This window comes from Rhinopithecus bieti, unplaced genomic scaffold (genome assembly GCF_001698545.2).
Source record: "Rhinopithecus bieti isolate Rb0 unplaced genomic scaffold, ASM169854v2 scaffold_17010, whole genome shotgun sequence".
Lineage (NCBI taxonomy): Eukaryota > Metazoa > Chordata > Mammalia > Primates > Cercopithecidae > Rhinopithecus > Rhinopithecus bieti.
Window position 1 is genome coordinate 281,279 of NW_016808932.1, and position 26,143 is coordinate 307,421.

The window sequence follows — 26,143 nt, forward strand, 5'->3', positions numbered from 1 at the left end:
TATGCTCAACAAGAACAGAAATTGTACCCTATTTAGTTCACAGCTATATTCCCTTTCCTGGGCACATAGCAGGTGTTCAGCAAATATTTATCAAGTGATTCAATGTTGAATAAGTGAATAAATGGATGAGAAAAATTTATAAACTGTGGAAGCTTATATTTTCATGAGATTTATTACCAGTGTATTAGTGATCTATTGCATCACCCCAAACTTGGTGATTTAAAGCAATGATAATCATTTATTACCTCTCACTCTTCCTGTGGGTCAAAAACTTGGTTCTGTTTTGGGATCTCTCATGTGGTTGATGTTGGCCAGGGCTGCAGTCATCTGAAGCTTGACAAGAACTGGAGGATCAGCTCTCAAGGTTGTTCATCCATATAACTGGCAAACTGGTGCTGACTGCTGGCAGGAGGCCTCAGTTCTTCTTTATATGGATCTCTCCACAGGCATGCTTGAGCATCATCACAGAATAGTAGCTGACTTCCTTCAGAGCAAGCGATTCCATAGACCATGAAAGACGCTGCAGTCTTTCTTATGCCCTATCCTTGGAAGTCATACATGTTCTAATGGTCCAGTGGTATAGCCCTCGTTCAAATGATGAGGAAACTACAAAAAGTCATAAATGCCATGCAGTAAGGATTACAGGGGGCCATCTTGGAGGCCACCATTCATCTCTTAGATTTGAGTCTTGAAGTTCTCTGAATTGCATTTCTAATATCTAATTGTGATAAAGACAGAAATACTTCACTTCTTCCCAGCTCATCCCTTGAAGACCAGCACAAGCTTATGCAAGGGAGATAAGGGCTATCAATTTACTGCAAACAAATCCTTTTTGTTTAACCCAAACACATAATTTCTGGTGATATATCTTGGGACCGAAGTCAGTCTCCTCCTGGCTTGGCCACGGTAACTTCTCATCTCTACTCTTGTTCCCCATATGGAAACACTAAAATGGCTCTAAAAGCAGGGAAATGAAGGTGTGACATCTTTGGATTGATGAGGCTAATTCTAGTGGAAATTCATTTGGAACAAACCGAAAAATGGAAAGAGATTGTCTCTGAATCTTTTTTCCTTTGTCTCTCATCCTTACTATCTTTCAGTAAACCCTGTCTTCATCCTTCATCATCCTGGCCTATTTCCTTCTAAATAGTATGTTTCACAGTTCTAGGTTTAGTGTGTCTCCTTAGTGGAGCAATGGCATTGTCAGCCGTTGACACTTTAGTATGAATTATGTCCTGTGACTCCAAGTCCTATACTCTTTACTTGATGCCCGTCATGACTCCCATTGTAATACACCACCATGTTTTCTTTCGTTAACCATCCCAAAGTGGCCAAAAAAGAAGCAGTTGGCTAAGTAGAGGATTTCACATATATCTCCACCTCAACTTCCTTGTTTTCTTGACTTCTCCAGCCAAAGCTTTCTTCAGGTGTGTTCTGGGTAACCAACATAGAACACAGACCTTATACTGGTTATCTCCCCTTTCGGAATTACCATCTGCTCTTCTCTGCCCTGCTCTGTCCCTAGGAAGCTTATGTCTATGAACCACATGAAGGTCCAACCTTGTCCTCTAGCTTTCAGAAGCTGTTTCTTCCCCCTGCTCCCTCCTTGCCAGGCTATAGTTTTGGCAGTGGTTGTTTGCCTTCCTATGGCCATGGATCCTGTCAGGTGAACTCCCTTGCACAATCACAGGTCATGTGGAGGGTTCCAGAAACACCACTCCTTCCCTGGCCCCTTTAGATCTGGTGTGTTAGTAGCTCCCCTCTGAGGCCAGCCCCTCAGTGCTTTACCATTCCTTGGTTGTCTCCTTGAGCCTGCCCCTGTCCCTGCCCCTGTAAATAGATCCCTAAACTCTTCTTGTCTTTTTTGAGTGTACCATATGCTTCCTGCTGGGACCCTGATGAATGCAGATCCCCTTCCTCATCCCCACCTGCCTCTTTGTTATCTTACTTGGCAACAACTGCAGAAATATGCTCCCAAATTCCAGAATGTAGCAGCCACATCAACCAAGTGTTAAGAAGCTTTGCCAAAGCACTGGGGCCTGTGGAGAGGATGCATTAGAAGGTGAATAAGGTAAACACTTCAGGAGAGATGCACTCTAGCTGATGAATGTGGTGATACTGAAAGAGAGAGTGGAGCTGAGTGGGAAGAGAAATTTGGCTCACCTGTCTGTGAAGATTGGTCCTCCACTCAGTTAGAGGCAACAGCTGCTTTTTTAACCTGATTCAGCAGAAACAACTGCTGCAGGTGTTGGAGAAGGTACATCTAGAGCAGAGAATCTGTATCATTTAGGCAAGATTCCAGAGACAAAGAGCCAAAGGTAGAGATGGAGGGGGTTAAAACCAGCCACCTTCATATCCTCACTTAAAATATATAGTGTATGAATAGAAAATTTGAGGCGTGTGAGACCAATAGATCAAGGGATGACTGCCATTGAAAAGATAGTTTGCTACTAACAGTTCCCAAGAGGAGGATGCGTGCCATTGGGCAGCAGGGGGCACGTGGAGAAGCATTAAAGTTGGTCAGGAGGCAAGGGAGAGAGGAGAAGCTGTGGTCCAAAGACTTTGTTGTGGTATCACAGGCAGGAACAAGCAAAGCAGGGTAAGCAAGCTTATTATTGGCTAGTTTGAATAATTTCAGCAGTCTCTGGGGTATAGGGGCTGTCCCTGGTTGTGTGGTACTTGGCCTTGGGTAATTATAGCAGTGATCCCAGAGTATGACAGCCTGATACAGAAGATGGTTGGAGTGTGGGCTCTGGTGGTTGGTCTGCAGATGAAAAGCATGCTCAGTAGCCTAGTTGTTTATTACCTCTAGTAATTGGCTAACCCTGGGAGGGGTAGTCCCTCAAGGGTCAGCAAGGCCTCAGAAGTCAAAGCATCAAAATACAGAAAATAAAAGGCATGGATAATACACCCCAAGATTACTTTTCCAAGGCTCTTCCACCCAGAATGGAAAATCTAGATTTGTTGAAAGGCAGCCACAGGCCATACAATATTTCAGACAGGGAAACAGTGTCATAATTTAGAGACTAGGGTCCAGGACTCATCAGGCCTAGTGGAAGTTCTGATGGACAGGCTTACTCTTATTAAGTAAGCTGCTTTCCTCCCACCTCAAATCGCATCTTCTTTCCCCTCTATCCACTGAGCAGTGATAGATAGTCTTATGTTTGGGGTCTCCCAGCATCCATATTTCCTTTCCAAACAGTACCCTAAATATCCTTTCCGAAGCCAGCACTCCCCTCTTCTCAGCCATATGATTTTGGTAGACTGGTTTGAGCCCATTAGTATAGCCCACCTCCTGGGCACACGATTGGTTTAGGAATAAATACATGTAGCCAGCCTCAAGATCCATGAGTTATTGGAACAGGTTTGCAGAGGTTCTTAGGAAAGAAAAGTTTTCTCTCTTTTCCACAAGCACTATTAGAAAGAACTGCCCCTCATCCCTCACACAACATGGTGGGAAGAACTCTGACAACCATCCTGTGGCTCCCCAAAGGAGATCCTGGAGCCTGGGAAGAAATAAAGTACCTGAATTCTTGGTGACATCCATTGTGCAGCTACAATAAAGCCAGCCTACATCTTGATGCACCTCTGGACTTTTCAATTACCCTAGGCAACAAATTCTCCTGATTGTTTAAGTAAGTGTGAATTGACTTTTATGTCACTTGTAACATAAAGTCCTGACTGATGCACCATCCACCTCCAAAATCCAGCTCTTAATGATTCCTCGCCCCCCGCCGTGGCCCCAGAGCCACTCTACTCCCCGTAGTGCTTCCCTCCTCTTGATGCCTCTAGCTTGTGCTTGGTGGGGACTCCCCTTTCAAAGACTCTTAGGGATGTGTCCTACCCACATATGACCAGCACCTTCCTCTGGCTTAAACCCCTTCATTGTTACATAACTAGTGTGTACCTTTCCAGCTCCACCTGCTGTACCAGTGATCCTCATAGAACAAGGATGATGTTTGGGGTGGTGGACTGTCACTAAGGGGAAGGTGCACTGGACTGGGAGTTAGGTCTTGGTCCTATTTCTGACCTTCATCTACTGTGTGACTGGAGCTAGGTCCCATAACCCTCTCAATGTTCTTACCTAAAAAATGAGAGTTGGAACAAGATTTGCAGGTTTTCCATCATGTTCTTTGAGATCCTAGCATTCTAAATGGTTGTCTCCAGGGCCTCTGTGGAAAAACAGGGATTGACTAGAGGTGTAATGCCCACTCACATTTTCTGCTTAGTTTCAGCCACAGCTGCTTAATGAAAAAAATTAAAATCCACTAGAGAAAATGATATCTAAGAGCTTAGGGTAATCATCAAGGCTGTTTCCCAAGAAATTCTGGTTCTCTTTCCAGGCACATGTTAGGATTACTCTGCTTCACCCTCTTGAATTTATGTATTGCCATTTGCTTGTTTCAGCTAATAAAATGTAAGTACAAGTGATATATGCCACTTTCAGGTGAAAGCCTAAAAGAGAGCATGCAATTCAGCATATCCCCTTTTCCCTGCTATGGAAATGATTGTGAAAACACGTCAACATGAAGCCTCGATTCACCTACTTTCCTGAAAAGCTTTGATGAGCAAAGACCACTCCCCCAACAACAACAACAACAAAAAACCCATATGCCTTTGTCACACTACATGAATGAGAAATAAAGTTTTGCTATGTTAAGACTCTGAGATTCAGGGTTATCTGTTTCTATAGCAACACCCAGCCTATCCTGACTGATATACAGATGGTGAAACTGGGGCACCAAGAGGTTAAGTAAATTGCCCAGATTGCCACAGCTGGTAAGTGGCATGGTCAGGACCTATACTCAGACCAATAATAATAATTGCCTCCATCGCATATAAGAATTGAACCCAGTCATGACTGAAGCCAGCTCCTACGAGCTCATGAGAGCTGACTGTGGGTATCTCTTCCCAAGTTCATATTTAGTGACTTCACGTGGTAGCTTGAAATTGACCATGGTGGCATTTATACCATGGATATGAGTACATGCTACAATTCAGGGCTTTTCTGTGGGAGTCCTAATTCACTAAATTTGTTCATGGAAATTCCCAGAAGCTCATCCAGGACACCTTTTGGGGTTCCGTGAAGTATATTTCATTAATGAGAAAGAATCTGCAGTGAGACTAGCATCATGCAGTGGAATCACAAATGGAGTTGTTAAGAGAAGGAAGAGAGAAGGTGCTCTGCAGGATGGCTAAACAGTATGGTATGAGAGTGAGAGGAAGAAAACAAATCCAGCAGAGGAAAGAAAGATCTTCCAATAAAAAGAACAGAGATTTTAATCTTTGCCACACAACTTTTGTCAAGTCTGCATAATTCATGAAACACAGAACATCCGGAGGACAGCTGAAGTTCAGGGCAGAAGATCAAGTTGACAAGATTGGCTTTGGGGTAAAACAAGCAGGTGGGGGCTTGGCTGTCGGAACTGACCTATTTTTCTCTGTGTTTACTCTTCGGCAGGAGCTGTCACTGTTCATCCATCACCCCGGCCAGGCTGCACCCGAAGTCCAGTTTTCCCTAGGGGCCTTCAGAACCTGGAACCACAAGGATGGCTATTGTATTGGGTTCTGGTCACTGTTCCCGCATATCCACACCACTGTACTCATTGATAATGACAGTAACTCTGCCACTTATAGGCAGGGTGACTTTGTGCAAGAGATCTTACTCTCTAAGCCTCAACTTAGTCTTTGTAAAGCAGGGCTGATAAGAGCTCCTAAGTCATAGGGCTGCAATGCACAGTGCCTGGAATATAGTAAGTACTTAATAAATTAAGTACTTAATAAATATTGGTTATCAACTTTTAGTACTACAATAATTACCGTATCTAACAATGCCAGCACATTTTAAGAGCTTTGCTTAAAGTCCATTTTTTAATTGTCACAGCAAGTTTATGAGGTAGGTACTATTATTGTCCCCATTTTCCAGATGGGGAAACTAAGTCAGGGGAGAAAATGTCATTTGCACAAAGTCAGAGTAAGTGGTAGAGTCAAGCAGTTATGGAGCCCCTGCTAAGTGCCAAGCAGTTTATAAATATTATCTCATCTCTGCCAAACAACTTTGAGAGTTAGGGATTATTGTTTCCGTTTTAAAGATGAAGAGATGGAGGCTCACAGAGTTAAATTAGCTACGCCTAGGATACCAAGCAAGTAAGCAGCAAAGTGGGAATGCAAGCCTAGGTCTGTTTGTCTCTTAGTGCCAGTCTCATTCAACCACCCTTCATTCCCAGAAATAAATAAAAGCAGCCACACTTATTTTTTTAAATTATAATAGAAATGTTTATTTTATATGTTATGATCATATAAAACTTGGAAAATAAAAATAGAAACAAATTCAAATGACAATTTGTAGTTTTTTAAGGTATATACGTTATCTTTTGATAAACACATTTTGGGTTTTTTTTATTATTATCATTATACTTTAAGTTCTAGGGTACATGTGCACAAAGTGCAGGTTTGTTACTTATGTATACACATGCCATGTTGTTGTGTTGCACTCATTAACTCGTCATTTACATCAGGTATTTCTCCTAAAGCTACCCCTCCCCCCTCCCCCCACCCCATGACAGGTCCTGGTGTGTGATGTTCCCCATTCTGTGTCCAAGTGATCTCATTGTTCAATTCCCACCTATGAGTGAGAACATGCAGTGTTTAGGTTTTCTGTCTCCTCCTCCTTTGCGATAGTTTCTCAGGATGATGGTTTTCCAGCTCATCCGTCCCTACAAAGGACATGAACTCATCCTTTTTTATTCAGCCACACTTATTAAGGCTAATTCACATTTATTTCATTTAAGATATGCAAGACACTAAGTTAAGCCTTCTACAAGCATTCTCTTCTGTAATTATCTCCACAGCCCCAGGCACTGGGTATTTATCTTCATTTGACAGAGTTGAAAACTGAGGCACATAGAGGTTCTACTTGGCCAAGGTCACACAACTAGAAAGTGGCAATGTGGGGAATGACTCCAGAGCCTCTTCACGTAACCAGTGGGATGTATTCTGTGAAGCTATAGGGTCTACTCTACGGACATCCTCCACCTGCCTTGAGAATCCCAGGTCCTCTCATTCCCTTTGACCAATATCTAAGCAGGTGTGCTGAAGAGGGAATGGGTGGGGGGAGAGGTACTCAAGAATTATGAGAGAGAAATGTTGGGGGAGGGGGCAAAGTTAGGGCTAAACCTGATGGACAGAAAGCTAAACCAGGGGCCAGCAGGCTGGGCCAGTCCTCCTTCCTCTTCGCCTCCCTCCCCCAACCCTCGAGAAGGAATCCTAGTACCTTGCCAGGTGCATCCTGGAGGTCATGGAACTGCCAATTAAAGCAGGCCTAGGGAGTTAAAGAAAAAAAGAAAGAAAGAAAAAAAAGAATCCCTTGGTCTCCTTGGAGATAGCGTGGATCTCCCTGTGCTCCAGAGACAGCAGCTGGGCCCTAGGCTCGGGACTGGCAGAAGCTGGGGGAGGCCTCTCCTCAGCTTTCTGGGATAGAAAGTTTAAAACCGAACCTTCTGAAATGACTAAATAAAGGTCAGTGGCTGCCAGCTGGATGGACTTCCAGGCAGTGTCTGATAGAGTCAAGATAGGAGCTGGAGGAACACTCAGCTCCATGAACACTACCTCCATGGGAGGCCTGCCTTGGAGGTGACCCAGAGGCAGGGACCCCACCCAAGGAGGAAGTTTCATGTCTTCTGTGGGCCCCAAACTGAATGTCAATGTGGAGAAGAAATCAGTCCTGCACCGAGCTCACCCTCTGCAACCTTCAGACAAGTTCAGGATGACTGCTGTGTCTCTTTCTGGCTTACATGCCTCAAAGGGCTCCTTGGTGTCTGCACGAAGTCTTGAAGTTCCTCATGTGGACTTTGGGACCCTGAAGAATCTGGCCTCTGCTTACCTTCCCAGCTTCATCTCACACCTGTCCTGCATCATTCTAGAAATGCTGCCCCTGCATTGCAGGTGCCTGCCTACCCCCAATCTGTTTCTCTTCTCCTGAACTGTGTTCAGTTTCTCTGCTCCTGGACTTAGCCCCTGCTTTCTGGAATGCCCTTTCCCTATTCCCTCTCACTGGCCACTAGGGTCTAGGAGGATCCTAATCATCCTTTAAAATTCACCCCAGACTTTCCATTCTTGCCCTCGTCCCCCAGTGCTGAATTAGGTGCTGTATTAGTCTCCAAGGACTGCTGTAACAAATTACCACAAACTACTGCCTTGAAACAACAGAAATTTATTATCTCTCAGTTGTGGGGCCTAGAAGTCTGAACTCAAGATGTCAGCAGGACCATATTCCCTCAGAGGCTCTAGGGAAGAATCTTGGCTTGCTCCTTTCTAGCTTCTTGTGGCTGCTGACAAACCCTAGCATTCCTGGGCTTGTAGCTACATCATTCCAATCTCCATCTCTGTCTTCAAACGGCTGTTTTCTTTCTGTGTGTCTTTGCACCTTCTTATTAGGAGACCAATAACTGAATTTAGGACCCAACCTTATGCAGTATACTCCATGTTAACTAATTATATCTCCAAAGACCCTATTTCAAATAAGGTCACATTTTTAGGTTTCCAGGAGGATGTGAATTTGGGGGAATGCTATTCAACACAGTACAACTAGTTTAGAGAGGGGAACAGTATTACAGGCTGGGAAGATCAAGGAAAGGTTCAAAGAGAAACTGGGTCTCTGAGGTTGAATATTATTTGCACAAGCAGAGTGAAAAAGAAAAGATATTTCATTTTGGGGAAATGGCTTTGAGCAAACACCCAAAGGTGGGGAGCCAGTGACTCCTATAAAACTTCTCCAGTAGGTTCAAGCTTGTGCTTGATAATATGTTTTCCCAAGGCCCTTGGGACTCCTCCCATTTGCTTCCCCCACTTAAAACAATCTGGCAGCAGAGGACTACTCAACACCTTTAAACAGAATCCATCTGCTAATAAAACTGAAAGCAATAATCTGTCACTTTGAAAGTATGAGCCAACATGTTTCTCAAGAAGTGTTCTATTCCCTGCAATAACATTGAGCCAGTAAACTGCTTCCTTTTCTCTCTCTCTCTTTTTCTCTCTCTCTCTTTCTCATCTATGCGTTTTCAAATAATCAATGTCAAGTCATCCTTGGAGTATTAAATAACTAGGTAGCCCATGCAATTAGAGAGCAGGTACCTTATTAATGCCAAAAGACAAGAGGAAAAAAAATAAAACCCAAAGTAGTAGAAAATAATGGAGCCAGATAGTTGGGGATTAAAATACTGCCCCTCCTGGTTTGTTTTTGCATTAAGCAATGTGATATATGTACCATGCCTGGCACAAAGTCAGAAACTGAATAAATGCTAGCTGATAATCTTTTTTCAATGATATTTTTAGTAATAATATTGTTATTGCAATTCCAAAATATATTTGTATTGTAAAATAAAGCAATGAGTGCCTAATTTCATGACATTAAAAATCAAGGTTTTCAGTTGAAAAGAGATATATGATCAAACACTGTATCCTGATTTTGAATGAGAAATATCAGTATAAACTCATGATGTGTTTTCTCCTAAAAAATATGCATTTTCTAACTGTCATCTTAAAATACCTAGAGCCAATAACTAACCCAGGAGCAGTGAGCACTCCCACCACCCAGATTATGGTCTCAAATACCATTTTCCCACCCAAAGAGGTCAGAGCTCCTTGGAGAAATGGCTGACTCTGGCTTTGAGTAGAAAATGTATAAGTCTGAAAGGATTGTCATACCAAAGTATGAGAAAGCTGTTGATATATTAGGGCTATTTCTAGAGAACTCAAAGACCAACTTTAATAGTCTTCCACCAGCCAAAGATGAGATCATTTGAGCATCAAATGTCCCTGTATTTAAGTTCCTCCACTAAACCCTAGGTCCCATTCAGTGCCTCCAGGGCACAGTGCCATTTCAGTTGGAGTTGACAGGTGTTTGGTACAACACCTTCCTTGGTGCTACTGTCTGAGTTAAGCCACCTTCTCTGATCCCATTACATCTCTCTCATAGCACATCTTAAAATACATAGTGTCTGGCAGGCTATGTGCCTGGTGCCTCACCCCCTTTGAGTCCCTGGAGAACAGAGGCCATGTCTTTTTCACCATTGTATCTTTATCATCTTGTATAGTTTCTTACACATGGTAGGCCCACAGAGCTTATTAAATGGGTGAGTGAGAGAATGGAGGACTGACACCCTCCTCTTCATTTTCATTTCATCATGGTACACACTTTAGCTCAATTATCCTCTGAACTCTTCCTTTCTTCACTCCCTTGTCAATAACAATTTTCTTGCATGCTGCCCCATTGGCCTCGGGCCATGATCTTGGCAAAGGAGGTGAACAAGGACAATATGGTTTTGTCATCCAGATACCACCATTTAACCTAGGTAATGACTTGCTCTTCTGTGGCACTTAACACTTTGCAAACTCCTTCGATAAGTATAAGTTCCTTACAACAGCCCTGGAAGGCAGGCAAGGTTACTCTTGGTATCCCCAGGATAGAAGTGAGTGAGTTTACATAGATAACTCATGATGTCTGTCCCATCCACAGCACCTGTTTTGGTAGCCCCTGCTGAAGAACTGGCCACAAGTCAATTGGCCACTCATGTTGTATGCTAAGGGCCTGACTCTTGGCCAGAATTGATTGGATCAGAACTGTACCCTTGATTTAAGTGAGCCAATCAGGCTGTCTCTTGAAAAATGTAAACTAGAAAAGAAAGGAGACTTCCTTGAAGGTCATTTTGGCAGTTTTGGAACTGAGCCAGTGTGCAGACAGAAGCAGAGAGGAGCCACCAGATGGTCTCAGAAAGAGAGAGAAAGAATAGTCTCCGTGACTTCTGAGCTCTCTGTAACACCTAGTGGATTTTCTTGTGAAAATCAGCTCTGATTCCCGCCCTTGGGTCTCAGGAGTCTCTTTACCATCCTTTTCACTATAAATAAATAAATCCCCATTTCACTAGAGTTAATTTGTGTAGGCTTCTGTTCCTTGTAAACAAATAAGCCTTGGCCCAGACAGGGATATAAGCAGAAGGAAGAACATCAGGCTAGAGATCAGAAGACCTTAGTGGCTTTGCCACTGAGTAACTGTGTGACATCAGGTAAAATATTTCATCTCTCAGAACCTCAGTTTCCATTCTTGTAAAGTGAGAATGCTGACAATACCTAGCATACAGGAGCAATTGAGCAACATGCTTAACAGCATTTTGTTGCTGTATAATTACTAAGTGAGTTAACTTGTCCACGATCACTGTAATGGTGGGAAATTCACGCATCATAGTTGGCAAGCCATAAGAGAGCTGCTAGGGAGAGACTGAGCGTTGTTCAACCAGAAGTCGCTTTGTACAACAACCTCCTGGGAGTGGAGCTGCCTGTGGACACTGTCTGGAGTCAGGAGGAAGGGTATGATGGCTTTGAGAATGCCCTACCCGTAAGTCACCAGCTTCCAGGAGACAATCACCTGGAGAGAGAGTCCCAGTCACCCCAGGGGAGGCAGGGGAGCATCTACCTCTGGCTCTATCTCTAGAACCATTCTTTCTCTCTAGGCCTCTGAGTTCTTAGGTCAGGGATGGTGTCTCTCTTGCCAATAGCCCTGTCTCCAGAGGCACACAGGCCTGGCACACAGTAACTGAATGAATGTCTCCGTGCCTCTGTCCGTCTCTACGAGCCTCTGTTAGCTGTTTTTTAATGTGACCCTCTCGCTCGCTCTCTTTTTTCTTTTTTTCTCTCTCTCTCTTCTCTCTTTTTTCTTTCTCTCTCTTTTTTTCTCTCTCTCTCCCTCTCCCTGTTATTTCTCTCTCTCTTGTCTCCTCTGTCTCTCCCTCTCTGTCTCCCTCTGTCCTCGCTGTCTCTCCCGCATCCTCCTCTGCCTCCGCCCCACCTCACGGCACACGCACTCACATCTGCCCCAGACCTCTCCCTCTCCCGGGCTGCCTTTGTCTTGGTCCCTCTCCCGTTGCCTGGTAACCGCCCTCCCCTTCACCAGCCCCACGGAAACTATAGCAACGGGCAGCCGGAAGATGCGGCCATTCCTCTCCCTTTTGTCCCTTGCATTTCAGCGGCGCCCGCGCACGTGGACGCTCCAATTACAGGTAGTTGGGAGGGGACGCCTTTGTCCGCGGCCCATTCACGGCGCGGAGCCGGCTCCGGGCGGAGAAGCTGTCGGGCGCTGTCGCACAAAGCGCTTTTGTGCCTCCTCCCGGCGCCCTCCTCCACTCCCTGCCGCGTTCAAGGACACACAAGGACCTCCAAATTCGTGTTCAAACGCCCCGCGTGGTGGGCAGCGTGGGGGGTCAGAGGAGAATCTAGAAGGAACCCAAAGGATGAGCAGACCTAGCCAGTGAAGAACACACAGACATATTGACCCAGCAGCCCCCAGAATAGAACCCAGGGACCAGAAGCGCAGGGCACAGGAATGTGTCATGATTGGCGCACGGGCTCCAGCTCCACTGCTGCCTGCCTTATGCCCCTCTGCACTCTGACCTTCCACTCTTCCAGCACTGAGGTCCTTCCCAAACCAGAGGCTTCGCACCTGTTCTTCCCTCTTGGCTCAGATTTCCCATCCCTCTTTGCACAGTTAACTCCCGCCCCACCCTCAATCTCAGCTCCAGCGTGCCTTCCTGGAGGAAGCTTCCCTGCCCACCCCTCCATTTCCCTTCCCAGGTTCCCACAGCCCCCTAAGCTGTGCTTTCCACGTGTACAATCATACATATTTCTTAAAAGCCGTGTAAGTTTCCAGGGGCTCCTGTAACAGATGACCACAGACTGGATGGCTTAAAACAACACGTATGCATTGTCTCCCAGCTCTAGAGGCTAGAAGTTGGAAGGCAGGATGTGTGTAAGGCCACGCTCCCTCAGAAGGCTCCAGGGAGGATCTTTCTTTGCCTCCTCCAGCTTCTGGTGACTGCCAGCATCCTTGGCATTCTTTGGCCTGTGAATACATCACTCTAATCTCTGCCCATGGTCACATGGGTTTCTCCCCGTGTCTCTCTGTCTTAATTTCCCTCCTCATCTTATAAGGACACCAGTCATTGGATTCAGGTTCACCCTAATCCAGAATGACCTGTCTTAACTTGATTATATCTGTAATGTTATTTACAAATGATACGGACAGGAGACAGGGTAACACTGGGTAGAAGGGGGTGGTTCCCCAGCAATGGCCCCACCCTCAAGCCTGGATACCTGAGGCCCTAAATGAGAATGGGAATTCCTGTTTTCAAGCCCAAAAAGTTGACTTTTGGCCTGCCACGCCTCCTATCCTGCCCCCATATAAACCCAGAACCCCAGGCTCCAGAGAAGACCAGCAGGCGAGGAGGCAAGGAGGCAAGCAGACAGATGGCAGAACAACATAGCAGAGAAACAGAGAAGAGGAGAGATGTCTGGATGCCAAGAGGAGTTTGGCTGGGGGCGGTCAGAAAAGAGTCCAGTGGCTGGGCAGCCCGACTCCAGGGAAAGATCACCTTCTCGTTCCATCTCCCTTCAGGCTCCCCGTCCATCTCACTAAGAGCCATCTCTACCACTCAATAAAAACTTGCACTCATTCTTCGAGCCCTTATGTGATCTGATTCTTCTAGGACACTGGGCAAGAGCTCGGGATACAGAAAGCTGTCACATTGGCCCTCTACCCTTATGATAAGGCAGAGAGTCCATTTAGCTGGTTAACACTCAAGCCATCTGCAGATGGCAAAGCTGAAAGAGCTTTGTAACAATGGGGTTGCAAGCACCCACCCCTAAACACTACCATGAGGCCAAGAGCCCAAAGCACTTGCCCAGCCTCTGCACCTGCCCATCTGCATGCTCCCCCTAGGGGTTTGAGCTGCAGGGTGACTGAACAGGCAAGCCACACCTCTGTCGCACATCCTGCTAGGGGAATCAGGGAACTCTCCCATTTCACAGCAAACGTCACATTCCGAGGTCCAAGGTAGAAGTAAGTTTGAGGAAAGGAGGCACTACTCAACCCAGTATAGATGGTTATTCATCCTCCCTCCTCTAAACTTATAAGCCCTGAGATCTCTGCAAATCTTTACCCATGACTGTCCCCCAGTGTCTGGTCAGCTAAGAGGCCAGTCAATATTCAGTGAAGGAATGAGCAAGCAAAAGTTGCTTCTCCTCCATGAGACTTAGTCCTTATCCATAAAATGGGCATAATAGCATTACTTCAAAACATCCTTGAGGAGGAATCCACACCTGACAGGTAGAGAATATGCAAAAATCAATAACCATGTCTATCAGTTTCTTGCCACTGCTGTACAAATTACCACAAATTTCATGGTTTAAACCACTGCAATTTATTCTCTCCCAGTTCTAGAGAAATCCAAAATCAACACGTCAACAGGGCCATGCTCCCTCCAAAGGCTCTAGGAGAGGATCCTTTCTGGCCTCTTTCAGCTTCTGGTGGCTCCAGGCATTTGTTGGCTTGCGGCTGAATCACTCCGATCTCTTCCTCCATCTTCACATGGCCTGTCTCCTGTCCTGTGTCCTCTCCTTTTCTTCTCAGGACACTTGACATTGAATATAGTGCCTACTCAGACAATTCCGGATGTCTCATCTTGAAATCTTTAATTACACCTGCAAAAACCCTTTTTCCAAATAAAATTACATTCACTGATTCAAATGATTTGACATGGTGACATATCTTTTGGGGGAGGGAGAAAACCACCATTCAATCCACTACCATGATTATTATTTCCATAATTAATGTATGAGCTGTGGTTGCTGACAATTTATATTCAATCAATATTTATAAGGACCACATAGTTGCAGTTCTAAAATGTCCTGATTTTTACTGAATTTTCACAATGACCCTGAGGAGTAGGCACTACTGTTTGCATATTAAGAGTTGAGACAAATGAGGCAGGAGAGGTAAGGTGATTTCCCACTACGCCACAAACAGGGCAGAGTCCTGTACCCTGCCCCAATCCCAGCCCAGTGTGTGCACAAACCATTCCTCTGCCCAAAGCCCTTTCTTTTTCCCACCTTCACTAGTTGGGTCTGCTCATCCTTCTGGTTTCTTTCAGACTCTCCTCTGACCGTGCAGGGCTACATTAGGGTTCCTCTGGTTTCCAGGGCATTCTTTACTTTTTCTCTCTGTGTCTATTTGTGTCTGCTTCCTCTGAACTGTGAATTCCTTGAGGATAAAGACTGAGTTTTGTTCAATATTACACCATCACAGCTTAGCATGGAACCAACCATAGAGCAAGAACTCTATAAATATTTATTGAAGTGAAATTGTATGTGTGATAGTATTGATATGGACTTATTCAACTGAAACATATCAATACCAGTTATATTATTATGATGACTTCTTGTCTGAGACCCAGATCCCACAAAAACCCTGAGTTAGAGAAAGCTAGTGAATACTTCCTCCTAGGATTCAAGTGATTGCAAAGTTTGAAAGACTGAGCAACTGGAAAAAACCTGGTGCCATTAATAGAAATCAAGAGAATCGATAGTGTAGACCAATGCTTATCAAACATTAATATGCACGTGAGTCATCCAGGGACTTGTTAAAAACACACATCCTGATTCACTTGGTCTGTGGTGGGCCTATGATTCTGCATCTACAAGCTCCCAGGTGATGCTGATGAGACTGGCCCTGAAACACACTTGAGAAGCAAGATTGCAGGTGATTTGAGCAGTAGGTCAAGGATGGTGAGTTGGATTTGGAAACGCTGAGCTTGAGTTGCTCAAGTGATTATCTGACGAATATTATCCAGTGAGGCAGTGCTAACAACACAGGACTAGGCACTGGAGAGAGGGGCAATGATGACAGCTTGCAGTATAGCACATCATATAGGATGTCGGTGAGCATGAGTATGGGCAAGGAAAAAACAAAGAGATATTTGGGAAATATCCACATTTGGGGAAAAGAAAAAAAAAATAGAGAAGGAGCAGCTGGAGAGAGAGACAGAGAAACCAGGATGGCACAGAGTCCCAGGACAGTCAGTTGCTGCAAAGGGTGAGGACACTGAGGCAAGGACCTGCTCATGGAGTTTACAACCTTGAGAAAAGATTTCGCTAGGGTGCAGGAGGGCAGAGCAGACAGTGTTAATCCCTACCCCTGCCTTTGGGCCATGGGAATTTACCAGCAGCTGCAGCAGATTATCCCCCCATGCAGAAACTTCCCACCTTGAACAACTGTGTCCAGTTATCCTTTTCACCTGAGGACTTTCTCCAACTCCAGAGAAGCTTGCCTGGCCTCAAGTAGTCTCAACTCAGATGCGTAGGGGAGTTAACATCCTGGGGGACAACCCCTAACCAGTCTGGTATGGGAATGGGTAGATAAGTACCCCAGTTCCTCAGTTCTCTAAGAAAATGTTTCTGAAGCCTGGTTTCTCAGCAGAATTAAGCTACAGTTGCCCACAACACTACACCTTTGAATGGCTTGTACTTCCTGGAATCACCTCCCTAATGAATTCTTTGTGCCTAAGTCTTTGTTGCATAGTCTGCTTTGGGGGAAACTCACACTAAGGCAGGTCAGTAGCCACATTGCAAGAGTTTAAATCAGGACAAATACAAGAAACAAGTGCATTAACACAAGAATGGAAGTTATTTTAAACTAGCCTTGCAAACAGCCCCTCATTCATCAACCCTAATTTGAGCAAGCAGGTAATCCAGGTATTACAATCACTGATTTCTCACTGGATAAGGAAAAGCCTTAGAAGGCTGGTTCACATGAGCGCCCCCAAGCATCACCACCATCACCAATCCACTTTAACACTTGCCCCCACACACAAAAAAAGCTGATATTATCTCGGGAAATGGGCAAAGCTTGAGGAAGAGGATAAAGTTTGCCTGGTTCAGTTCACATCTCTGGAGACAGTATCTGGGTGCAGCTGAGGTTGCTGCTATATATAACACACAAGCACAACTAATAAAACTGATTGTAAAGCACTTTGCAGATCCAAAGTGCCACGTAAATGCTAAATAAGAAAATTCATCTTAGCTACAAAGAACTCATGTTGTGAGATTGAAGTGGTTTTTGAGGCTGCGCCAGGGGAAAGGGAGTGTGTGCCATCTCTCATCTCTCACTCCTACTCTCTGCCCTCATTCTCCCCTCAACCAATATATGCACACACACTCCTGAGAAGTGTGCAGGTGCTCCCATATGTACCCCTGACACACGCTCCCCCCAACAAGTATACCTCACATGCATACTCATTACCCTGCACATATATACATCCAAGGACATCTTTATAGCCATGCGTATATACCCACATGCACTCCAACACACACACACACACACACACATGCAGCATATATATCACACATGTATTCAGAAACATCTTTATAGTCATGCATATATACCCAGAGGTACACACATACATAGCCTCTCAGGTACATGGCATCTTCTAAATATCCTCCTCAGATATCCTGTCATACATGTGGCCACAAATGCATCCCCTAAAAACCACAAACATACAAAACATTCTCTAACATACAACCCACCACACACAGTCTCACACATGCCTTTATACATGTTGCAGTATTTTTAATCATTGTTTGAAATTCCTGTCTGGCCTCAGTGGCTCACACCTGTAATCCCAGCACTTTGGGAGGCCGAGGCAGGTGGATCAACTGAGGTCAGGAGTTCGAGACCAGCCTGATCAACATGGTGAAACCCCATCTCTACTGAAAATACAAAATTAGCCGGGCATGGTGGTGGGCACTTGTAATCCCAGCTACTTGGGAGGCTGAGGCAGGAGAATTGCTTGAACCCGGGAGGCAGAGGTTGCAGTGAGCCAAGCTTGCACCATTGCACTCTAGCCTGGGCAACAAGAGCAAAACTCCATCTAAAAAAAAGAAAGAAAGAGAGAGAGAGAGAGACAGAAAGAAGGAAAGAAAGAGAAAGAAAGAAAGAAAGAAAGAAAGAAAGAAAGAAAGAAAGGAAGGAAGGAAGGAAGGAAGGAAGGAGAGAGAGAGAAGGAAAGAAAGAAATTGGTCACATCCTGTTTGCATTAAAACCATATGTGCATGCCCTTCATCACATACTTGCCTCTCACTGTGGCCCTACTTTACTTCCCCACTTACTGATGGTGGACTTGATCACATAAATTGCTTCGGCCAATGAAACATTAGCAGATGGTTATCTAAGGAGGGTTTAAATATGTTTGTAAGCTTTGGATTGTTCTCTTGGTCTCCAATGGTCTGCCAGAAATAGAGCATGCCTCTTCAGCTGGGACCCCAGGATGGACATAGAGGAGATCTAAACTTCATGTGCAGTGTGTACAACAGCTCAGCTCGACTCACAGCCCAAAGTAGAACCACTCGGATGAGCCCAACCTAGATTAACCACAAACTACAAACCCGGAGGCGTGAGACTAGACCAAGGATCAGAAAACTATAGCCTATGGGCCAAAACCAAACCATTCCCATTTTTGCAAACAATGGTTTAATAGAGCACAGCCATGCCCATCATTTATATATTGTCTACAGCTACTACCACTTTACAAGGGTAGAGTTGAATAGTCGCAATAGACACCACATGGTCAACAAAACCTAAAATTGTATTATCTGACCCTTTATGGAAAAAGTTTTCCAACCCCAGGATTGGTACTAGTTGTTGTAAGACATTAAGCTTTGGGGTGGTTTGTTACACAGCATGATTGTGGCAGTGGCTAATTCATATGTACAAATACAAATACTTCAGATACTTTCTCACATGCATATGTTTTTGTTTCCATGTACCTACAGGTGCACAGGCTTCATCTCATAAACTCACCCATAGATATCCTCAACAGACATATAGAGATACACTTTTTTTTTTTTTTTTTTTGACGTGGAGTCTCACTCTGTTGCCAGGCTGGAGTGCAGTGGCATGATCTCAGCTCACTGCAACCTCCGCCTCCCAGGTTCAAGCAATTCTCCTGCCTCATACTCCTGAGTAGCTGGGACTACAGGCACGCACCACCAAGCCCCGCTAATTTTTTGTATTTTAACAGAGATGGGGTTCCACCATGTTGGCCAAGATGGTTTCCATCTCCTGACCTCATAATCTGCCCACCTCGGCCACCCAAAGTACCGGGATTACAGGCATGAGCCACTGCACCAGGCCCATAGAGATATACTTTTATGGTCTGTATACACATGGATCAACACACACAAACATACGTAAACACATACCTAAGACATTTCCACACAAAGTCACACATGCAATGTCCCTACAACCACACACACATTCATCCACATGCCCCTCATGTGTTCATGCTACCTGCCTTCACTCATGCCTACATACTCCCACACACAAAGGAACACATGGGGACAGGTGTAACCTTTTCAGTTCAACTTCAGGTCTTCTGCCCATTTGTGTAACAAAGCTTGAGCAATCTGATAAGCCTAGTTTCTTCCACAAAAATTACTTGGCCTGAGGCCTGGCACGGTGGCTCATGCCTGTAATCACAGCACTTTGGGAGGCCAAGGAAGGCGGATTTTTTTTTTCTTTGAGGGGTCAGAGAGACTGTTCACAGACTGTCTTTACCTCCTGCCCCAACAACCCTCGATCCTCAGGTTTGCTTCCTCTGAGCACCTTTAGCTGGCTCTGTATGCTTCTTGGCTTCTCCTCATTGCTTTAAAAAAAATCCTGATGCTCAAACCACACTCCAGATAACAGTAGCTGGCACTTGGGAAAGACTCAATACATACTCATTGTTATCTTCATTGATTACCACAGAAACATACTCTCTTTTCTTCCTTCCAAAAGCTGTAGAGGAAGAATAGGTTTCTTCTCTGCAGGCTTTTCCAGCACCCTACCTCCACCCCTCCAAAACTCACCCCTCTAAAATGTTATTTATTGGCTTAAATAAAATATAGCTCCAGAGTCAGCCCTGTTTTTCAAGCACAAACAGGAAGTCAAACATCAAATTTTTCATGGATGGAGAGCAGCCAGCTGAGTCCGGACAGGAATATGGATGCTCCTCACAAAAGACTCTCGAAAGACCCTGAGAATTCGCAAGCTGGACAAGCAGGAATGCCCAGAGCTTTGATCAATCAGAGCAGCAGCCGGTACCTCTGCCTGGTCTGGAGAGGGAGGAATTTAGGGTCTTGATCACCTTCTACTCCAATGACCATGTTTCTACTTTGCAACGGAAGCCAGGTTGGAGGCCTGGTGTAGCACACACAGAGTTGGAATCCTGGAGACCAGATCAGCAGGGCAGATAAGGAGTTGTGGGGTCAGCCAGACCTAGGTTCAAATACCAGCACTACCAGGTTTTAGTTGAAACGCTTTGGGTAAGTCATTTCACTTCTTCAAACCTCCAGTACTTCCTTGTAAAAGCAGCATAATAAAATATTTCCCTTGTAGCATTATGTTGAAGATTTAAAAAATGAAATAGGTCATTATGCTTGTCACATAGTAAGTACTTGATAACTGGCCCTAATTCCTCCCTATGTGACTGTCAACATTTATAGATGTTTTTGTTGTTAAGTATCTGGGGGACCTAGACTTCTCTGTCACGTGCATTATCCTATTTAATTTTTGTTCCTGTTTCCTTCTCTTTCATTATGTAACATTTTAAAAACCACATGTTCATTCAGCTGTTTCTCATCAGCTTCGTTCTGTTCCCAAATAAACATATTCACATAAAATAAAACAATTTTAATGAAAAGAGAATTTTTTTCCTTAAAAATTTTTCTGATGATGAAATGTATGTAAATGATGAAAATGAATTCTATTTAATTTTTTGTGGAATATTTTTCACCAGAAAAGTGTTTGCTGAAGGAACAAGCTACGCAGGCGATGTAACGCTCCTTTCCTTGTTATAATAATAAGTGTTTACCATGTCACACCACATTTAACCCCCATCACCTCCTGACAAAGTAGGTACAATTTGGGTCCCAGCTTTATTCTGTTTAATTATTTTATTGAACTATAACATATTACCCAGAAAAGTGCACATCATAAATTTACAGGTTGGTGACTTTTCACAAGGTGAACATACCTGTATAACCAGCACCCACATCGGGGGTCCCCACACGTTCCCCCCAAGGCCTAATGACTCTCCTGATGAGATTGGTTTAGCCTGTCTTGAACTTTATATAACTGGGATCACACAGAATTGCAATAGACAGAGTAATGACCCTTCAAAGACGTCCACATCCCAATCCCCAGAATCTCTGAACATGTCACCTTGCCTGGCAAAAGGGACTTTGGAGATATGATTGAGGACTGGGAGATGGGGAGACTATCCTGGATTTGGACCCGTGTTTTAAAGATGTGGCCCAGATTGGTTAAGTCTAAGGCCAGTTGTCACACACCAGTGATGAGGCTGGGATTTAAACCCAGGCAGTATCTAAAATCTACATTTTGACCACTGTTCCAGGTGAGGAAACCGAGGTTCTATAAGACAAAGTGCTTATCTGTGATCACCCAGGCCAAAGGGCAGAGCTGGGCTTTGGCCTGGACTTCTGCCTCCTGACTGCATGGTCCATCATGTCCGAGCTGACATGCCATGGGCACTTCCAGCCTGGATCCATGGCGCTGGAACCTTCTCCTGATGACAGGCTCTTGCCAGTCTGCCACTGTTGTGACAGCTCCAGGACAACAGCTGCATGAGCCACTTACCGGGGAGGCTGAGTGGACTCCCAGGTGTCACTCTCTGTCCCCAGCCCTTTAGGGGAAAGAAAATACCACCAGACACCTGGTGTTCTCTGAGGAAGGCTGTGGTCTCTAGGGCCCTCCACACCAGCTTCAGATAGCACTGACCACCTGGAAGGAAATGTCAGGTGGACTTTTTGCATGGCACGTTGACTGTGGAATAGCTTAACAGAGATGGAGCTGAACATTATGGCTGCCTGGGAAGGTTCTCCCTGGAGCCAAAGGAATATCAACAGTCCTGTCTCTTCCAGAGGAGCAGTGAGCTGACCGCAGGGCTGAATGCAAAGCCAGGGTCCCCAAGACCAAACAGGATTCATAGACCATGTGGACTCAAAGGAATATTTTACGAAGTCCCTAATTCTTAAGATAAGAAACTTACCACTTAGAGTAATACTGACCAGTCTTTATTACACACCTACTAAGCACTAGGCAGTATGCTAGGTGCTTCTGCATTGTTTTCTGTATAATCCTCACTAGTCTAGAGACATGGACCATTATTAGGCCCCCTTTACTGAAGAAGAATGAAGGTTGAGAAGACTTGCTTATGGCCACACAGCTGGAGCTGGGAACCAGCACTTTCTGACTTCAAAGGTAGAGTGCATACCCACTACAGTTTACACCCTCTAGAGAAGGAAAGTTTCTTGTCCCAGTTATACTCCAAGCAATGACATCTAAGACCTTCCAGCATTCTAACTCCAGATTTATCTTATATATCATGAAGTCTACTTTGCAACTAATAATAGACACAAATAGAGGATGAGTCACAGGCCCAGAATTAACAGTATATTAGTTACAAACATGGAGGCAGAGGACAATTCATTGCCCATCAGTCTCATTTCTCCCTCTCTCTCTTGATTCAGATGTAAAGTCTAATAGTCTAAAGAAGTCCCACTCCCTTGGCAGAGACTGGTCTGGGAAAAAGACACGGGACCTAGCTTCTGACCAGTGGCTTCTGGCAAGTGTTTCCTTGCACTTAAAGAAACATAATTAAGAGCAGGCTTCTCATCTTCCCTGGATGTTGTATCTGCATATGACACCCGGAACCACAGCAGCCACTTTGTGACCTTGAGAGGAGCTGACCTGAGGGTAAATCCCATGAACTCAGAGATGGAAGGAATCCAAGTCAGATGACATCATTGAAATGCTGACTAACCACAGAACCAAATGACCTCCAGACTACCTGTTATGAACTTTATGAAAGTCTTTCTTAAATATATTGAATCATGGTTTTCTATTACTTGCAGCCAGAAGCCCCCTCCCTAATACAATGAACTTTAATTCTGGTGTTAGACTGCATGGGTTCTAATCCTCATTCCACCAGCAATTAGCCATGTGACCTTGGGCAAGTCTCTTGACCATTCTGACCTTGATTTTCCTCTTCTGTAGAATATGGTAGGTGATAAAAATTCAGGACCAGTGGGAGGCTACAATAGGAGGATGAAAATCAAAGCACTTTGCAAACGGAAAAGCCCGAGGTATTGCTGGATATTATTGTTGATGTCATAGATTCAGCAGGACCAGAAGAAGCCTGAGGCATCCTGGGGGGCTCAGAGCCTGCTCTTGTTTCTGGGGATGGACTCTAGGAAGGGAGCAGCTGCAGCTGCTCAGATAAGAGCACATTTGCATTCTCCCAGCCTCCCTGCCCAGAGCTCTGCAGACTGAGCCAGACAAACAGCCTTTCTTGGGGGCACAGGGCCAGCAGCATGCATCTGATAGAGGCAAGGATGCTGAGGCGGGGGCAGAGAGGGGACTGCACCCCAGCCATGTAAGTCCACCAGGGAAGGTCATGCACTAGTAACTGTGTAATAGTTCAACTGTCACTTCCCGACAGCCTACTAGGTGGCCAGATTCTTTGTTTTTAGCATCTCCTTCAACCCTTGCAACAACTCTATGAATAGAAGTAGCTTTATTCCTATTTTATGGATGAGAGACCCAACGTTCAGAGAGGTTAACACGTCCAAGTTTACACAGTCAGGCATGGAAGAGCCAGGTCTGTCTGACTCCAAAGTCATGCTCTTAATCACTATGCTATAGCCAAGAATATTAAATGCCCCTCAAGCAGCAAGGAAAGAAGAAAGCAAAAGCAGTCCTGGAAAGAGTGGGGCACTGTGTTTATTGACCTCCTTGCCTTTCTGGAGCTCACTGCCCAGACTACGACTGAAGCATTCAGACTCCAACTCTTCCTGCCTTTTGCTTTTAACATCCTGGCCTCTCTCAAAACTTTAATTTTCTTGTGTCAGTTCTCCTAAGAGTCCCCAAGGGAGACAACGCTGCTCTGAAAATGCCTCCAGAAAAGTGGAGACCCTACCTTTCACATAGGGTCTGGGGGCCCAACAGAGCAAGTGAAGGGGGAGCATTTGGGATTGGACTGGTTATTCTCTGTTTGTGACACTCCCCCAACCAGATCCACTCTCTGCCGTGCTCTGCACTGCCCCAGGTCCCAGGAGGCTGGCCTGTATGGATGGTATCAACAGGCTCCCTTGTCCTGTGGCTTTCCAGTGGATTTGACCAACGGGATGTCACCAGAAAAGATTAAAAAGTTGGAAGGGAGTTCTAAGTATTTTTCCCTCCAACCCTACCATGATTCCCCCTAGCCTCAGTGCTGCAACTCCAGCTGTGGCAAAGTCTTTCTTTTTTTTTTTAAACAGAGTTTTGCTCTGTCACCCAGGCTGGAGTGCAGTGGTGTAATCTCGGCTCACTGTAGCCTCCGCCTCCTGTGTTCAAGATTCTCCTGCCTCAGTCTCCCGAGTAGCTGGGGTTACAGCTGCGGATCACCACGCCCAGCTAATTTTTATATTTTTAGCAGAGACAGGGTTTCACCGTGTTGGCCAGGCTGGTCTCAAATTCGTGACCTCAAGTGATCTGCCCGTCTCAGCCTCCCAAAGTGCTGGGATTACAGGTGTGAGTCACTGCTCCCAGCCAGCTGTGGCTAAGTCCTTCTTGACTACAGCTCCTGCTGGCTCCCTCCCTGGTCCTACCTGTCACCAAGTTCTGGTAGGCCCACCCCTCTCTGCGTATTTAAGCCTAGGGGTGGTAACAGTTCCCAACAATTGCTAGTCTCTTGGTGCCTCAACATCTCTCATTTGTTCTCCCAACCTTGCCTGCTCCTCTGTGAGTAGCACATTCATTAAATTTTCTCTAAACTCCCATCTTTCTCTTTCCTCGTAGGGCCCTGAGTATGAGGAGATGGGATAGAGAGTGGGTGGCAGTTTGGAATATGTCCTTAAGGAGTTGGACTCTCACGGCTCAGCTAGTCGGGTATTAATAAATTTGCCAGTGGGAGGAGCTTTAAGAAAATTGCAGTGATTGGTTCTACTCTTTGTGATGTCATCAGAGGAGGGCGGAGATTTGTGGTTAGGGCAGTCCTCCACTTCCAGAGATCCAGGCTCCAGAAATAGAGAACTTTCAAGCTTCAGGATTTCAGAAGTCAATTTCCATCTGGCCTAGTCTGCCTGGCTCACAGTAAGCTTTAGAGTGGTGAAGAATAGAAAGTCTGTGGTGCCAAGATGATATGTAGCTCTCACACGCAATAGCTCCCTCTTTTCGGCTATAGGGCACCTTTCAAATTTGCAAGGCGTTTTCTCATGAATTTGTACGTTTGAGCCTCATAACAATCCTCTGAGACAGATTAAGGCTACTTACTCCCATATTTACAGATGTGAAAATTAAAAATGAGAGAAGGGAAGGGACACATCTAAAAATCACATAGCACCAACGGGTCTCAACCTCCAGCCATGGTGATCTTGAGTCTGGGGCTCTTTTGCACACATCTCACATTTCTAGCTGGCTGATGAAATATCTGCTTCAGTAGCCGCAGGATCACTTGTCAACCCTAAGAAGGCTGTCCTTCCCTCAGACTCAAAAAATAAATAAATGAATAAAAACTAGCATTTGTTCATTGAAAATCTATTAAGTACAACACATCGGGCAAAGTATTTTGTATACACTTTATCCCTTTTAATCCTCAATAATGCTGTGAGGTAGTCATAATTACCCCATTTTAATGAAAAGGAAACTGAGGCTCAGAAAGGTGAAGTGATTTTCCCGAAGTCACAAAGATATAAGTGATAGACTCGGGATTTTAAATAAGTCCATCTTATGCCTCCTGTGCTCAACCATTGCACCAAACCTCCTCCTAAGAGGAAGCATTGTCGTGATGAATGAAAGCCATGTCCTTCTCCTCTGCCAATGCCTGGAGCTATGTTTGCAAATGGAGTGAGCTGCATGTTGAAACCTAATTATTCTACAGGCAGCACCCATAACAAGGCAACCCCTCTCCTGGCAGCTTGTCTTCACTTCTTTGCTCCCACACAATATTGCCAGAGGCTCAGGGGCATGAGAGTCAAGTTTCCATGAATGGAATGGATGAAACCTCAGTCATCTGTAGCATTTCATATTTTTGGATGTGTTTGAACATCTATTGGGTCACTTCATCCTTGCAGTAAACCTGTTGAGCACATAGGACAAATATTTCCACACCCCATCTTTCTTTAGAGAAAATTAAGCGAAGAGACCTTGTCCAAGGTCACACAGCTGGTATAGGTAAAGCCAGGATTTCAACCTACATAGATTGTGTTCCAAATCTTTGGT

General features: G+C 44.9%; 1 long non-coding RNA gene across 1 annotated transcript; it reads right to left on the reverse strand.

Annotated features, from left to right (window-relative positions):
• Positions 1-286: 286 nt before the first annotated feature.
• Positions 287-11,903, reverse strand: LOC108539282 (uncharacterized). The gene is made up of 5 exons (XR_001888319.1): positions 11,863-11,903; positions 5,432-5,535; positions 4,085-4,172; positions 1,949-2,039; positions 287-606 (listed from the first exon to the last, which is right to left on the reverse strand). It is a non-coding gene; the product is annotated as an uncharacterized LOC108539282 (long non-coding RNA).
• Between the last annotated feature and the right edge of the window lie 14,240 nt (positions 11,904-26,143).